Source organism: Lolium perenne, chromosome 2 (genome assembly GCF_019359855.2).
Source record: "Lolium perenne isolate Kyuss_39 chromosome 2, Kyuss_2.0, whole genome shotgun sequence".
Classification (NCBI taxonomy): Eukaryota; Viridiplantae; Streptophyta; class Magnoliopsida; order Poales; family Poaceae; genus Lolium; species Lolium perenne.
Window position 1 is genome coordinate 118,051,031 of NC_067245.2, and position 15,912 is coordinate 118,066,942.

General features: G+C 41.7%; 2 long non-coding RNA genes across 3 annotated transcripts; both read left to right on the forward strand.

Moving 5' to 3' along the window:
- The first annotated feature begins 4,032 nt into the window (after window positions 1-4,032).
- On the forward strand, window positions 4,033-6,303 carry LOC127333555 (uncharacterized). Its single transcript, XR_007871333.2, has 2 exons — window positions 4,033-5,294; window positions 5,916-6,303. It is a non-coding gene; the product is annotated as an uncharacterized lncRNA (long non-coding RNA).
- A 4,040-nt stretch (window positions 6,304-10,343) lies between these two features.
- LOC127333554 (uncharacterized) lies at window positions 10,344-15,670 on the forward strand. 2 transcript variants are annotated; one of them, XR_007871330.2, is made up of 4 exons: window positions 10,344-11,085; window positions 11,165-14,405; window positions 14,997-15,152; window positions 15,304-15,670. It is a non-coding gene; the product is annotated as an uncharacterized lncRNA (long non-coding RNA). The 2 variants fall into 2 exon arrangements; XR_011751867.1 differs by having other exon boundaries at window positions 11,165-13,759.
- The last annotated feature ends 242 nt before the right edge of the window (window positions 15,671-15,912 follow it).

The following is a 15,912-nucleotide window of genomic DNA, read 5'->3' on the forward strand; positions in this document are numbered from 1 at the left end:
CGCTAAGTGGTCCAAATACCTACTAATGTTTTATTACTTTTAAATTTATTTATAGTACTATAAATGATTATTTAAATTGGTGGATTTTTCGCAGAAAAAAATTGAAGACAAAATCCAGCCGAAAGTAGACAAATGTACCTTCCAAAACTATTCAGATGGTGGGTCAACCGCAAAAAAAGATGTGTCATTATTGACGGTAGCATGAGTTGATAAGAAAACAACCCTAATTATTGATATCCGCACCTTGTAGAAAAATACTCCATCTACTAAAAATATTTAATAAAAATTAGACAGTTGCAACACATAGTGCATATGCATATTTCTCATAGAGGTTGACTGCCAGAACATGTGAGCTACATTAGGTGAAACCTACGATAATTCAAATGATATGGAATCAAAATCTAAATGATATGGAATCAAAATCTGAGGGAAATATGAGATTTTTGTAATAGTAATTGTAGATACATAGAAAAGCAAATGGTATTGTGCATAGGGTAATGGTTCCAAGATAGTTTAGCATATATCCGTTAGTTTCAACCGTTGCAACGCACGGGCATATTTACTAGTATATATATATATATATATATATATATATATATATATATATATACACCAGCACTATTCTGCAACCAGTTGCAGAATAATATTCTGAGCACCGACTTGTACTTTCCTGGACACAAGGTTGTACTTTCCGGATAACAGGGTTCAACTTTCTGTCGAACTTACCTGAACTTCCCATTTTCTTCAAAGGTACTGATTATACCTTGAGTTTCTCAACCATTTGTCGGAACTATGCAAATGATATACCGTTGGATAGATAATGAAAAACCGCAACTTTTTTATGTTCACACTTTTCACAGATTTTGCACGGTTTAAATTTAATTTTGAAAATACGAAAACCCTTCTATATGGCCAGAAAACGAACTTTTAGTTCGATTTTTGAATCGCTTATCTAAACTGTGCAAATGATATACCGTTGGATAGATAATGAAATTGCGCAACTTTTTCATGTTTTATGTTTTTTCTAAATCCTCACAGTTTTTGAACAATTTTAAAAATACCCAAATTCGGACGTACTAAAAAAAGAGCGGACAGTAATTTGGATGATTTGTTTCAACCGTATGTCGGAATGATGCAAATGATATGGCGTTGGAAAGCTATGGACTAGGCGCAACTTTCTTATTCAAAGTGTTTTCTCTAATTCCTTATAGTTTAAGAGAATAACTCGAATTACTGTCCGCATGTTTTATGTGACGGGCACCGAATGATTTCCCCTCGATTTCCATTCAGTATATTTAAACAATGGAAATGATATACGGTTGGAAAGGTGTCAAAATGGTGCATCTTTTTTGTATCTACCATTTTTTTCAAATTCGAACGGTTTAAAACTAATTTTAGAAGTTTTGAAATCATGTTTCCGATATATTTTGTGGGATAACGGTTTGAATTTGATGGATTAGATCTATTTATTTGTTGTAAAATGTTGTAGTTAATGAAATTAGACATATATTCTACCATATAAAGCTTTTGGTGACAATGATTGAAGCGGTTGGTGATCAAATCGATGAGATGTGGACAATAGATTTCCGCCCCGTAAAAACAGAGCATTGAACTTCCCTTGACGTGAACTTGTACTTACCGGGAAATGCGGTTGTACTTCTTTGTGCGGTTTCATGAAAGTGTTCAGTAAAATAGAGCTATAATTTTCACCACACAAAATGTGCAGCACAACCACGCGCATCTGAACTTCTCACGACATGTCCTTGTACTTCTTGGCTCTCGCGGTTGTACTTCCGAAAATGTTTCGGTATTAGTGTATTTTACAATAATTAAACATGTGTTTCGGAATGATAGTTTAAGATTTTCCCTAGCCTCTATTTAAGAGATTTTGCACTTCCTGGATCTTAACATTTGAACTTTCCAACATTGATATGTGAACTTATGTGTGAGTATTTTCTTTATACAATTTGCAGTTCCTGTAATTACTACTTGTACTTTATGTAGTCTCCGCTTGTACTTCTCGGAATAACTCCTTGTACTTCCTCACGAATGACGGGATTATTTTGTTTTTCCTACATTAGAATTATGTCAATTTCGTGTACTTCCTATATTAAGTGGGTGTATTGTTGTTTGTCGAATGGTTGTACTTCTCTCCGCCAACTATTTGAATTTCCTCTTGCGTGATGGGATTATTTAGTTTTTTTACATTTGGATTTTGTCTGTTTACTTGTACTTTCTATAATAGGTGCTTGTACTGCTTGTGTCGAACGGTTGAACTTCCCGGATAACAGGGTTGACCTTTCTGTCGGAACTTACTTGAACTACCTGTTTCTTCAGAGCTACTAATTACCTTTGAGTTTCTCTACCATTTGGCGGAATTGTGAAAATGGGAAAACGCGCCTAGCAACTTCTATATGGCCAGAAAACTTTACACCTTTGCACCCTATGTGCGCGTAAAGTTTTTGCCATCGGCGGCCCATAGGGTGCAAAGGTGGCGCGGCTACACGCTGCGCTCATCAAGACATATACACTGTCAAATTCATTCATATACATACATATACAAATACAATCAAATTGCATATTCAACCGATCATTCATTTTTACATACACTAGTAGCACTAGCAAATCCAGAACACACCACCGTGATCAGGTTCTAAATCAAACTTTTTTAGCGTGCACTATCTATTTTTCATAGATGGTGGTGTCATTTGTTCTTGTCTTCTTTATTCTCTGTGCACTTGTTTTTTCAACTGTCTGAACAGCAGAGATGAGAACTTGAGGCTTTCAGCAATGATAATCCAAAAAGGTAAGATAAAATACCAAAACAAACAGCATGTTCAGTTCCTTATATGCGGCTACTCTTGCTCCTGCTGCTTTTCATAGTAGTGTTACTGTTAACTTTTCACACCGAGTTGCAGGGGCGGGAAGCAAAATCAGTAGAGGATTCGGACATGTGACATGAACAGTTGAACTTCCGAGACTACAAACATGTGTAATACATGTGCACTTATTCTATATACACACATTCAGCCTAGAAATATAAAGAACTCCGTTGCTGGTCGCAACAAAAGTATATGGTCGCCAACTTTCAGTAACTCATCGTACTCTGAAGAATTGCACTTCTATACACACATGCTGATGTACAGAAAATAAGAAAAAGCCAATCCAATCAATCAGCGGACTAAATACTTAGTTCCTTGAATTTGTGCCCTCTCCATAATCTAATACATGCCACTCGCACTTCCTGTCGGGTGCGATTGAGCTTTTCTCCTCAGCTTAGATGTACTGCCTAGCAAGAAACTGAACAAATTCAGACAACACAGAAGCTGGGCGGCCTCGTCGATGATGCCCGGGCAATATCCTTCGCGGATCCGGGGCTTGCCGCAGGCGTGTGATGCAGGGTGTACAACGGAGTGTTGGCGCCAGTGCAGCGGAGAATGGAGGCCGGCAGCGCAAGCGCACGAACGGGCGGCGGCGGCGGACTCGCACGTGGTAGGGAGGAAGCCGCGCAGCCGCTCTGGCTTCCGGAGGGATGGCCGGTGGCGGGGCCTGGTGCCTCAGGCTGGGAGATGGGCGGGGAGAGGACGAGTGGTGGGGAATCGGGGCGTTGTCCGGCGCGGGATTCCGGGGACAGCGGCGGTGGGGTTCGGCACGGGATCCCGGTGAAGTAGGAGGGCGCCGGAGCTGGGAAGCGCGTGGAGCAAGGGTGGCCGCGAGCCACTAGGGAGCTGGGGGGGCCGACGGACAAGGGCCCGGCGATGCGCGGGGATGGGGCCGGCGACGTGGGGGATGGGGCCGGCGACGCGCGGAGGTAGTGTCCGGCGGTGCGCGGGGTAGGTGGCCGGCGGCTCGCATGGTCACCGGCGGCGTGCGCCGGTTTCAGAATAGTGCTACCCTATATATATATATATATATATATATATATATATATATATATATATATATATAGGGTAGCACTATTCTGAAACCGGTGCTCAGAATAATATTCTGAGCACCGCAGCCCCTATATGACGCGATTCCATCGGAAACCCGAAATAAAGAAAAAACTAGTCGCACGCCCCACCCGCTCGTCCCCAACCTCCACACTATCCACCGCCGGCCTCCCACGCTCCCCCCGGCGGCCAGGCTCCCGCCTCCCAACCCTCCCCCCCCCACCCCGCAGGCAAGTCGCCGCCGTCGCCTCCCCGCCACACCACCCACCGTCGTCGCCCGCACCTGCAACCGATGCCGCGGACCCTCCACCCGTGCGCGTCTGTCGATCTGAGGCTCACGCGCTGCCGCTTGAAGGTCCGCGCCGCCGCCGATTGGAGGTCTTCGCGCGGAGCCGCTCACCACCGCCTCGAGGATCCCCGGGCCGTCGACTTGAGGCTTGCGAGCTGCCGCCTGAAGGGTCGCGCCACCACCACCTTGTGGTCCTCGCGCGCGGCCGGTAGGAGGTCATCTCTTCTTCCCCGCGACCGGCAGGTCCCCTTCTTCCCCGTGACCAGTGGTCTCCTTTCTTCCCTACGGCGGCTCCTTCTTCCCCATGGCCGGCGGCTCCCCTGCTTCCCTATGCGGCCTATGCACTTTCTCCGGCAATGCCGCCGCCACGTCCACGCAGCACAACTCCCAGGCCGTGATTGTCAGCTGCATCTTATCGAGTAGGTCGCCCGCCTGCTGCTCTTAATTTGTTGTGCTCTCGTGCGTAGCAGCTACTGCTTTTCTCTCTATTTGAGCCTGCTTCTGCAGTTATGCTGCTAGGTGATGCTCCTGTTCCCATAATATTGCCCAGCAGCAGTGCAAGTGGCTTCCCTTGGAAGTACAAGGAAAATAGATCAGAAATCGTCCACTCTTCTCCTTTGATTCTACATGTTTCTTGGTGCGCTTGCAAGAAGGAAGACTGAAGATTAATGTGGAGGCGTCCTTCTCTCAGTCATTTGGTGCAGCCACGGTAGAAATCCTTGTCCTGGATGGACAGGTACTGGATGTAGTAGCAGAGGGGAGCAGCGACGGAGCTAAGGGGGGCCAGAAGGCTAAAACCAAGCAGTAAAGCCCATCATGGAAGAGAAAGGGGCTAGGATGGCAGCGACGTAGTTACCACTTACCAGCGACAGAACGCATCCCTTCGATGCTTCGTTTCTGCTGCATTTGGCGGCTGACGACGCAGACAATTTGATATCCTATGACAGAGATAATTCCCTAAAATAAACTATGATGGTGAGAACTGAAAAGGGAGCAGCGAGTTGTGATCCACAGCTGCAAGGCCGGCCGGCCACGAGATCAGTATGAGTGGCGTTGAGGAGACAAGGAAAAGGGTATTTTAACTCATCTATAATTTAATTTTGATCTTGCTTAGTAGATCAGTATGAGCGGAGATAAGGAGTATTTGTTGTTGTCTTATATCCAAAGATTAGATTACTGTTGTATGCCTTTAAAACTGTAGAAGTAGAACGGTAGAAGCTACAGACATCAACCATCCATTGGGAATTTTCGATTGCTCGCATGTGTTTGTGTAGACATGGAGAAAAGGAGAGCCAGATCAATTCATTATAGGTTCAACCTTTCTGGTTCATTAACTTATTAATTCAACATGTCTTCTGAACATATAGTGAAATTCAAATTTGCCAGACCATGTCCCCACCGGTGATGCGCTTCCCACTCTGCCCAGCGCTCTGCCTTTCTCTCGATGGCCACCGTCATTTTCTTCTATGGAGTACTTTTTTTCTTGTTAGCTCAGTTCAGATCTGCATCGACCTAAACTGCTGACCAACATCCCTCTGTACTTTTAATGAACATGGTTCTGTACTTTGTTTGATCATTATGTAGTTTCTTTTATATTATATATGCACTTCTGAATTTTTTGTACCTGAACTTCGCTGTGATATAGTGTTATATTTCTGACAGTTGTTGATTTGAACTTCCCTGTGATGCCATAGAGCTTGACATGCAGTCGCAGCAGCTAGCTGATGGAAGCCAACAGGTAACTGGTACATGCCGACGAGCCAGCCAGAGGATGTCCTCTAGCAGCTGGAGTGCGGAGCCAACAGGAGGATGCACAAGGCTGCTGCCCTGGGTAAAGCTTTGCTGAACCACGACGAGCGCCTTGTCGCAGCAATACACTGAATTTCCACCTCCTGCTGCTATAACATGTTGCAAAAGAAAAGCTCATTGGCTGTGTTCTGACTTGCTTGTTTGGATTGATTTGTTGTTGCTGCAATACTTGAATGAAGGGTACTAGTTTCAGTTTAAAACATGTGTCTAGCTTGAGCTTGATAACGTTGTGTTGTGAATCAAATCCCATCTGTCACACGGCTGATGTGCCCATGTCTAGCGATCGTCAGCCTGCTTCTCTTGCCGCCGACCTGGTACTCCTAGGTAGCAACATCTCTTGTTTCTACCCTTATTGGTTTTTTCGTTCCTTTGTGCTGGTAAAGTGTGTTGCAGCTGCAAGCACCCTAGTATGCGTTTAGGATGTCACCTTGCTCGACAAAGCGACAGCGTCGAAGATGCGACCAATCCTACCTTGGCCGTAAATCGGTAAATGAGTAAGCAGAAATCAGAAGCCTTTGAACTGAACGTAAAGCATCACAAGGTGTCGGCCATGGAAATACTATTGCTCCCACCTCTGTATTAGAGTTTTCTTCCAAAATTCTAGGATTTAGGTGAAATGATCTTACCAAATACTTCAGCTCCGTGTAGTGAATTTTTTACTAGATTAATGACCAGTGCTAAAAGAATTTTACTTTGTAGCAGCGACGGGTCTAGATGTTGGTCATTCATGTTTTAGCTTTTGTTCTATATATATTTTACGTTGTATCGTATGTAAGTCTATGCGACTAGTGTACAAGATATACATGCCAACAATATTCGCGTTCCATGATTAAACCTAATTCTGAACCGATTACAAGGTTAATCTGTCACCGCCTCTCATTTGGCCGCCGTATAGGCCTTTGATTTCTAAAGTGAAATTGGACGAAATGCAACAATAGTATGAAAGAATAAAATCTACGAGAAATACAAGAAAAAGAAAAATCCACCAAAACAATTGTCAAGCTAGAAGTAGAAGTAGTAAAGTCATGAAGTACACATGTCAAGTTTGAAAGTGGAAAAAATCCCGTGAAGTGCAACAAATAAATAAAATCATTTGAAATAAATCAATTCGCTATGGAAAAAATGGAACGGTTTTGGAAAGTCCACATTTCCCTTCATCTGGCTGGCGGAGTGGCGTCGTGTCGACTGTCCTAGCGTCGACCCAGCCCAAAGTCGATGCACCCTCAATGTTTGGAAGTTCAAAACTACGATCTTGACAAGTACAATTCAGTTTAGAGAAAACAAGAAAAGGTAATTTAAATGTCTACCGGGAAGTACACACAACAACACCAGGAAGTTCTCTATTCAGACTACACATAAAATAGTAAAAAATAATTTTCTTGAAGTACACAAGTCAAACATCGGGACGTACGCTCAATTAGTTTTGGTAAATACACGATCCGCCTCGTGGCACATAAAAATAATAAAAAATCATCTATTTTTTTTACCTCATGGGAAGTACAAGCGGTGACTATGGGAAGTACAAAACGTCGGTTTGGGAAGTGAAAAGTAAAATAATCCCATCATCCGTGAGGAAGTTCAAATAATCGATGATGAGAAGTACAAACGTTCGATACGAGTAGGAAGTAAAAACACAGATAAAATCCAAATGTACAAAAAACAACAAAAATGCCGTCATTCGTGAGGAAGTTCAAATAGTTGATGCTAGAATTACAACCATTCAACGCGAGCAGTACACCCACTTAATATTGGAAATACAAGAAAACTTACAACATCCAAATGTACAAAAAAATAAAATAATCATGTCACATGCGTAGAAGTTTATATACTTGACGATGAGAAGTACAACAAGTCAACACGAGCAGTACAACCACTTAGTATAGGAAGTACAAGAAAACTGGCAAAATCCAAATTTAGAAAAAAAATCCCGTCATCCGGGAGGAAGTTCAAATACTTGACGTTGAAAACTAAACCTATTCGACGAGAGCACTACACCAACTGAATATTGGAAGGACAAGAAAATCGACAAAATCCAAATGTATAGAAAATAAAAAAATCCAGTCATTTGTGGGAAGTACAAGAAGTGATTCCGAAAAGTAGAAGCGCTGAATACAGGAAGTACACACGGTAACTACGGGAAGTACAAATGTTCAAATAAAAATTTATCGGTTTTCGTGAATAGTTTCGTGAAGCCGCACCGAGAAGTACAACCGAATTGATGCTGAGAAGTACAACCATTCAACATGAGCAGTACACCCAATGAATATAGGAAGTGCAAGAAGACCAACAAAATCCAAATGTACAAAAGAAAATCCCATCACCTATGAGGAAGTTCATATACTTGACAATGAGAAGTACAACCATTCGACATGAGCAGTTCACCCACTTAATATAGGAAGTACAAGAAACCCGATAAAGTCCAAATGTAGAAAAAACAAAATAATCCTATCATCTGCGAGGAAGTACGAGCAGTGATTCCGAGAAGTACAGGCGGAGACAACAGGAAGTACAAGCGGTAATTACATCAATAAAATACGCCCACATAAGTTCACATATCAACGTTGTGAAGTTCAAATATTAGGATCCAGGAAGCATAATCTCTTAAATAGATTATAGGGACAATCTAAAATTATCTTTTCGAAGCACACATGCTAGTTTTTGTAAAACGCACTAGCATCAAAACATTTCCAGGAAGTACAACCACGAAGGCCAGGAAGTACAAGGACATGTCACGGGAAGTTCAGATGCGCGTGGTTGTGCTAAGCATTTTTTGTGGTGAAAATTATAGCTCTATTTGACTGAATACTTTCATGAAACTGCACAAAGAAGTACAACCGTATTTCCCGATAAGTACAAGTTCATGTCGAGAGAAGTTCAACGCTCTGTTTTTACGTGGCGGAAATCTATTGTCCAAATCTCATCGATTTGATCACCAACCACTTCAATCATTGTCACCAAAAGCTTTATATGAAAGATTATATGTCTAATTTCATTACCTACAACATTTACAACAAATAAATGGATCTAAGCCATCAAATTCAAACCGTTATCCCACAAAATATACCGGAAACATGATTTTAAAACTTCTAAAATTAGTTTGAAACCGTTCAGATTTGGCAAAAATGGTAAACACAAAAAAGATGCGCCATTTTGACAGCTTTCCAACAATATATCATTTCCATTGTTTAAATATTCCGAATGGAAATCGCGGGGAAATCATTTGGTGCCCATCACATAAACCGGGCGGAGAGTAATTCGAGTTATTCTCTTAAACTGTAAGGAATTAGAGAAAATAATTCGAATAAGAAAGTTGCACCTAGTCCATAGCTTTCGAACGCCATATCATTTGCATCATTCCGACAAACGGTTGAAAATTTTCATCCAAATTACTGTCCGCTCGTTTTTGAGTACGTCCGAATTTCGGTATTTTCAAAATTGTTAAAAAGCTGTGAGGATTTTGAAAAAACTTAAAACATGAAAAAGTTGCGCAATTTCATTATCTTTCCAACGGTATATCATTTGCACAGTTTCGATAAGCGATTCGAAAATTGAACTAAAAGTTTGTTTTCTGGCCATATAGAAGCGTTTTCGTATTTTAAAAATTAAATTTAAACCGTGCAAAATCTGTGAAAAGTGTGAACATTAAAAAGTTGCGGTTTTTCATTATCTATCCAACGGTATATCATTTGCATAGTTCCGACAAATGATTGAGAAACTCGAGTTATAATCAGTACCTCTGAAGAAAACGGGAAGTTCAGGTAAGTTCGACAGAAAGTTGAACCCTGTTATCCGGGAAGTACAACCTTGTGTCCAGAAAAGTACAAGTCGGTGCTCAGAATATTATTCTGCAACCGGTTGCAGAATATATATATATACCGTTATATATATATATATATATATATATATATATATATATATATATATATATATATATATATATATATATATATATATATATATATATATATAGCTACTATACTAAAGCTGATCAACTTCGATTTTTCTCATAATTTTGGGCCTTCTTAAGATTTAGCGTGGTGGTAACACGTGTGTTCTATTGTTAGATTGGTTTTTGATAATTCTTTTGTGTGTACAGTTTGGTGCCTATAGTGTTAAGTGGTCAGCTAGGTGGTATTGCAACATGTGTACTTTTGCCTGGTATCTTTCTTAGCCTGTTGGTGGTGGACTGCCCCGATGTAACCATAGCTCCGTTTTAAAGACAGCGGCGCTGACATGATTCAGTAGCTTTAATGGTCTGCACAATCGGTCGAAGCGGCCGTGAGAAATCGAACATCTCCACCGCTGGATTATTTTCTAATCCCCTCTAGCTTATTCTCTCTCATCTTCTCCCCCAATCCTCATTGCTGCCGCCCTCCTCTTCCTCCTGGCCACTGTGCCGCCGGCATGCCCCTCCTCTCCCTCTCAAATTGGCTGGCGATGGGGAGGACCTCTCCCTCCTAAGCCGGCTGGAGGCACGGAGGAGCAGCTGCACGCGGCCCTCTCCCTCCCGAGGTGGCTGGGGGCGCGGAAGAGGAGCAGCACGCGACCCTCTCCCTTCGGAGACCTATGGCGACGCGGAGGAGGAGTTGGCCCCCCTCCTCTCCCTCCCTCCCGAGGTGGATGGCGGCATGGAGGAGGATCAGGACCTCCTCCTCTCCCTCCCTCTCGAGGTGGATGGCAGCGCAGAGGAGGAGTTGGACCCCCTTCTCTCCCTCCCGCCCAAGGCGGCTCGCTCGCCGACGAGCTGGAGAAGAATGGGCAGCTCGGCCCGCCCCTGCGATGGGTGACTCGCTCCCAAGTCATCGTCCGTGAGATGGAGGCGCCTCCACATTTTCTTCATCGTGTTCGTTGCCTACGGATGCACTGCGGCGCCAGTTTTGGCCCTGCGGCCGGCACGCCGTGTCACCGCCTATTGGGCCACGAAGCCATGCCAGACAGCAAGGTGGTTCGCCCTGGTTTATCTGTGCCGTCATATCTCCGCCGGCGTGCTACTTCACTCGATGGCGGCGCTGCATGGACCTTATTCTTCGCTCCATAGCGTCATAATCGCTTCTGGTATATTCTTCTTAATTCGTTGGTGCACGACTTTGGGGTTTGTTTGTTGTCTTATTGTGGATTCTTTTGCTTGATGTAGGCAGTCTGCAGTCATATGAGTGTGCGTGGTGGTGGTCGCCTCCTTCTGTGTCACCTCCTCCACCGTCACGATTCACAAGATGTTGATGTTGCCGTGTCTCACGTTCGTGATGTCCAGCCCTTCCAGAAGTGCCTGTTCAGCATGATACGCCTCCAGGTTGTGGGCGAGGCCATGGTCGTTTTGTTCAGTTTGTAGCTCCTCATGTCCCGCCTGCGATTGAGGTGCCTTTGCATACATAGGTCTCCTCGCCATCGGAGGCCACCGCGCCACATTTTCTGTCATGGACTACGGTGAGTTGCTCCAACTCCAGCCCTTACAGGTTGTCAATAGTTGCTTTGAGCGGGGAAAATAGGGGCCAAAGATGGGAATTTAATTTTGATCTTGTGCTGGGAGGAAGTATATATTCAGATTTAGGTGAATGCCAGAGCCTTTAGATTTTGTCGGTATGAATTGAAATGTTATCATTGTACATGTTCGGGGTTGGAATATTACTGGTTGACTTTGTGATATAATGAGAGATCACATTGGTGGTGTGACCAAATGTTGGTTGAACAAAGAGATGGCAGTGTGCACTAGGTGTTACTATTGTTAGATCATCATTTCTTGCTTTCTAGATGTAGAATGGAACTTATGTGCTGCATGTTTTTGACATGCACCTCATTGTGTTATTGGTCTGTTGGATTAGGCATTGCCAATATTTCTACTTCTTCATTCCATGATTCAGACAAGTTAATATGATGCTGGTTGGCTATAGTTTAGACTCTTTTTATTGGTTGGCAGGTCGATATCATTCGGATTGAGTTCGTATGTTTCTTTTGATTTTGGAGGCATAGCTGCAAGTATGCACACTGTTAAGAGTTAGAGCAATTTGTCGATCTGCAATCTAATTGGCTGGCCTGACCTTTTGGTAAATTGACAGTACTCAATTGTCCGCCTCCGTATTTACATAAACTACTTGGATTCATATATCCAATGGTGTTGGGAGTTGTAAGGAGATTCTTGTATTTCGAATATTTATTTGGAACTGAAAGTTTGTTTTTATAATACAAGAAATGGAGTTACATGCTCCTCCAGAAATAGAGTTTATGCTTCTTCAAAGTGTTTACCCATAAGTAATTGGTTGCAAGCATGAACAAGAATTTGTATGGGCGTTATAATGCATATTAGAGTTATTTTGTAATAAATCAGGTCATTATTTGTCTTGAATGAAAATATTTCTTATTTCAGATTCATCTTATAACTCAAAGGTACTGTCTTTTGGCATGTTCAGTCATCCTGATTACAAAATTTTCGCATCTGAGGCTGATTTGGTATTATCTTCCTATTATGCAAAGATTCCTTGTGTGTATTACATAATGTTTTTCAAAGTGGTGTGATCATCCGGTAAGAGTAACAACTGAATTTATGTTCTCAAGGTATTCTTTCATTGTTGTGTTCTTACTACTGTTTTCCAATACTCCTCTAAGGAAATTTCTGTTTGAAAAAAAATGATTTTTTTGTTCCAGCTGTTTTTTTAATGGCAACATGTAAGTAAATACTAAATACTACACATCATTTCCATTTTTATTTATTTTAGAAACAAACAACTATTTGGGAAATGTACATGGACATGAATAGTAAGTTAACAGTGTGATACCATTCAGCTGTAATTAAGTCATCTCTTATTTTGCATGTGTTAGACCAAGCTGCATGTAATGTTTTCTGTTTAGAAACTGCAGATGTATGATCGGGTCATCTAGATAGGTATTGCAGATATAGATTTAGTTTTGTAATAACTTATTTGATCTTGCCTTCCTATTATAATTTTTTTCTCTGTCCAGCAAGATTAAAAGTGACATGAACATTCTCCCCGCAGTTTAGTCTGCAGAATAACATAGACTGCGAGGAATATATAGCTTGGGAGTTTTGAAGCCAATGAAAAGGGGATGACACATGGTTTAAATACTAAGATACATATATCTTGAGGGAAATCGATTATTTAGTTACACATGCTACCTCTTCTACCTGAAAATGTACTTCTCAAAGTCAAAGGTTTATAGTTCTTCTGCTTAGCATAAACATGGCTAGGATCTTGTGATCGTTTCATTTTCTATCTATTTTCTATAAATGATCTCGACTTTGCGGTTGTCGTTAGATGGCATAGCGAGGCCGAGGTCGACACTCAACACCTAAGAGACACAAGTTTCCATACCAGTTCATTTGCATTCCTCCCTCTTCGTCGTTTCACAATCGGTTTGTCTGGTACATTGGAATAATGCTATATTAATTTCATTTTCATTTCTGGTAGGCAATTCTACAAGCACACGTAGGCACAAACTTTGATGGTATTGACCTGAATCTTTACCAGCAATCTTTATCATCCCACGACAACATGAAGCCAGACTACTAAGCTCCACGGCGACATGAACCGAAGTTGTTGAACAATTTTTTGATCATTGGGAGACAACATGAAGCTACACTACTGAGCGTGAACCTAACAATTCTCAGTACTGCCAGGCATTTGCTAGGCAGCCACGGAAAGTTTGGAGTCTAATGACCCAACTGGACACATCAGATTTTAGTAACAAGATATGCCCATCATTTTCACAAAATAAGGTATGTCCAATTTCCATTCATGCCACTATTAGTAACAAATCAGTAGTAACCTAGAGGACACAAATGCTAAAATTCAAGAAAGCTAATGGGTCAGTCACATCAAGATGATTGCAGTACAATATTGGTGGTGTGCATTATGCAAACATGGATTAATATAGAAGAAGCAAGTTTATTGTCGTACAGATTATTTTTTATAAGTACATCATAACACAAACCTGTCTTTCAATAGGGTTAGATACACTTGGAACTTCTGACTGTCTTTCTGATACTAGCATAAGTATTTAGGACTGGTAACTTTGTTGGGGTTTTTTTATTGTTGGATTGTTATTTTCTGTTCTCTAAGTTAAATATTTTGAAAAAAGGTACAAGAAATTTATGCATTGATACAACATGAGCATGACCAATAGATGCATGTATAGATGGAATGGTAAGGAGTGTTTGTACCATTTAGACAAGATTATTTTTGATCTTGCTTACGTACAATAAGCTTGGTTGAGTAATCTTGATTTTTTCAGTCGAATTTGAATGAATGGAAGAGTTATCAATTGACAAGCCTGGCCAAGCTAATGAAAATGTTGCAATACTTGGGTTATTGGTTTCACGGAAATAGTTGATTGGCAATACACAAAGCACAAGTAAAGCATCAGTAAGTAAATAAATAGGAGTAAATAAAATAAAGTATTGATATAATTGGAATTGCAGAAGCAAATACCCATTTTACTAAAAAAAGAAAAAAGTATCTAATCGAAAGAGCTTATTTTACTTTTTTGAGAAAGGAAGGGGCAAGACGACTTCGGTTCACACGTGAAAGTGCTTCGAAAGGTGTCAGCAGGTGCGCGGAGCCGGAGCCGGCATGTTCGCCCGCTGGGCCGAGTCTTCGCCCACTTCAGAGTCTTCGCCTTTAGAGAGAAATCCGTGTCCGCCCCAGCAAGAAAACGTATGCGCGTGTACGGAAGCGCAACGGCTTCGCAAGAAGTGAACTTGACAAGCATGTCCTATTTCTTTGTCCTGGGGCCTAGACCTTGACAATTTCTTTCCTTCTCGATATCCTACTAATTCCTTAATTAGCTCATTCTCGATCCTAATGAATGAATCCACTAATCTTTTGGATAGATGAGATCTTTTCCTCTATACCGGCATACATAAAAGTTGAACTTTGTGGCCAACTCTTAAACTAATTTGCATCACTGATTCACGGCTGGGTTTCGTCGTTTCTCATACTCTCTTGGTCATACAGCGTTGGCTGCATCTTAGAGAGGGTAGCTGGAGGTATTTTCAACTTGGTAGCAACAGCCCGCATAGGCAATCAGCCTTGATGTAATGGATGGGGACGGTTGCACCGACCTGGAGACAGGAAAAGGTATATATCAAGAAGTACTGGAGATAGGAAAAGGTACATATCAAGAAATACTTGACTGACTGCACTCTGCACATTATTTGACTGACTGCACCGTGCACATAAATGTATGTTCATTTGAGTTATGCTTTCTAATGTATGTATGCTGTGTAGTCCAACGATTAGTTTGCTGCTCCTCTGTTTTCAGGAGGCATTTGGGCATGCTGATGCAATTTTCTAGGGAATGCATAGAACAAAGATTGATAATTTGGAATCCATTGCTGGAGCGGGGATCATGCTCAGGAAATCAGTCGCAGATTGCTGCAAATGACAGTTGCAAACGTGCGGTGCTTAAGCTACCTACGGCAGCTGGTGTATTTCCAGACATGATCTATTCAGCTTAGATTAGATAACTGCTACACTATATGTGTTTTTTAATAACAGTTGATTCCATGTTATGCCATCGTCAATAGTTTTCTCAATAGTTTTCTTTTTGTACATCGTGTTGCCATGTGTGGCTGTAACCAATGTAGTGAAGACTATCCTTTGTCTCATATATCCTTAATTATTTCTAACTGTTTTAACTAATTCACTTAGTAACCCATGGTCTATGTATATTTACCTCTTGCCTTGCTTTTCCCGATTTTATTCGTGTGTATGCACTAAACATTTCTCCCACGATCATGGTAGGAGATTGACTAATAGCTTTTCTATTGCCCCATTACTATGGTGTGCTATCGTTCATAGATGTAGTGATTCATGATCCATGCGGTTAAGCTATGATGTACTAAGCTAAGTATGGTTCAGTCATCCTCCT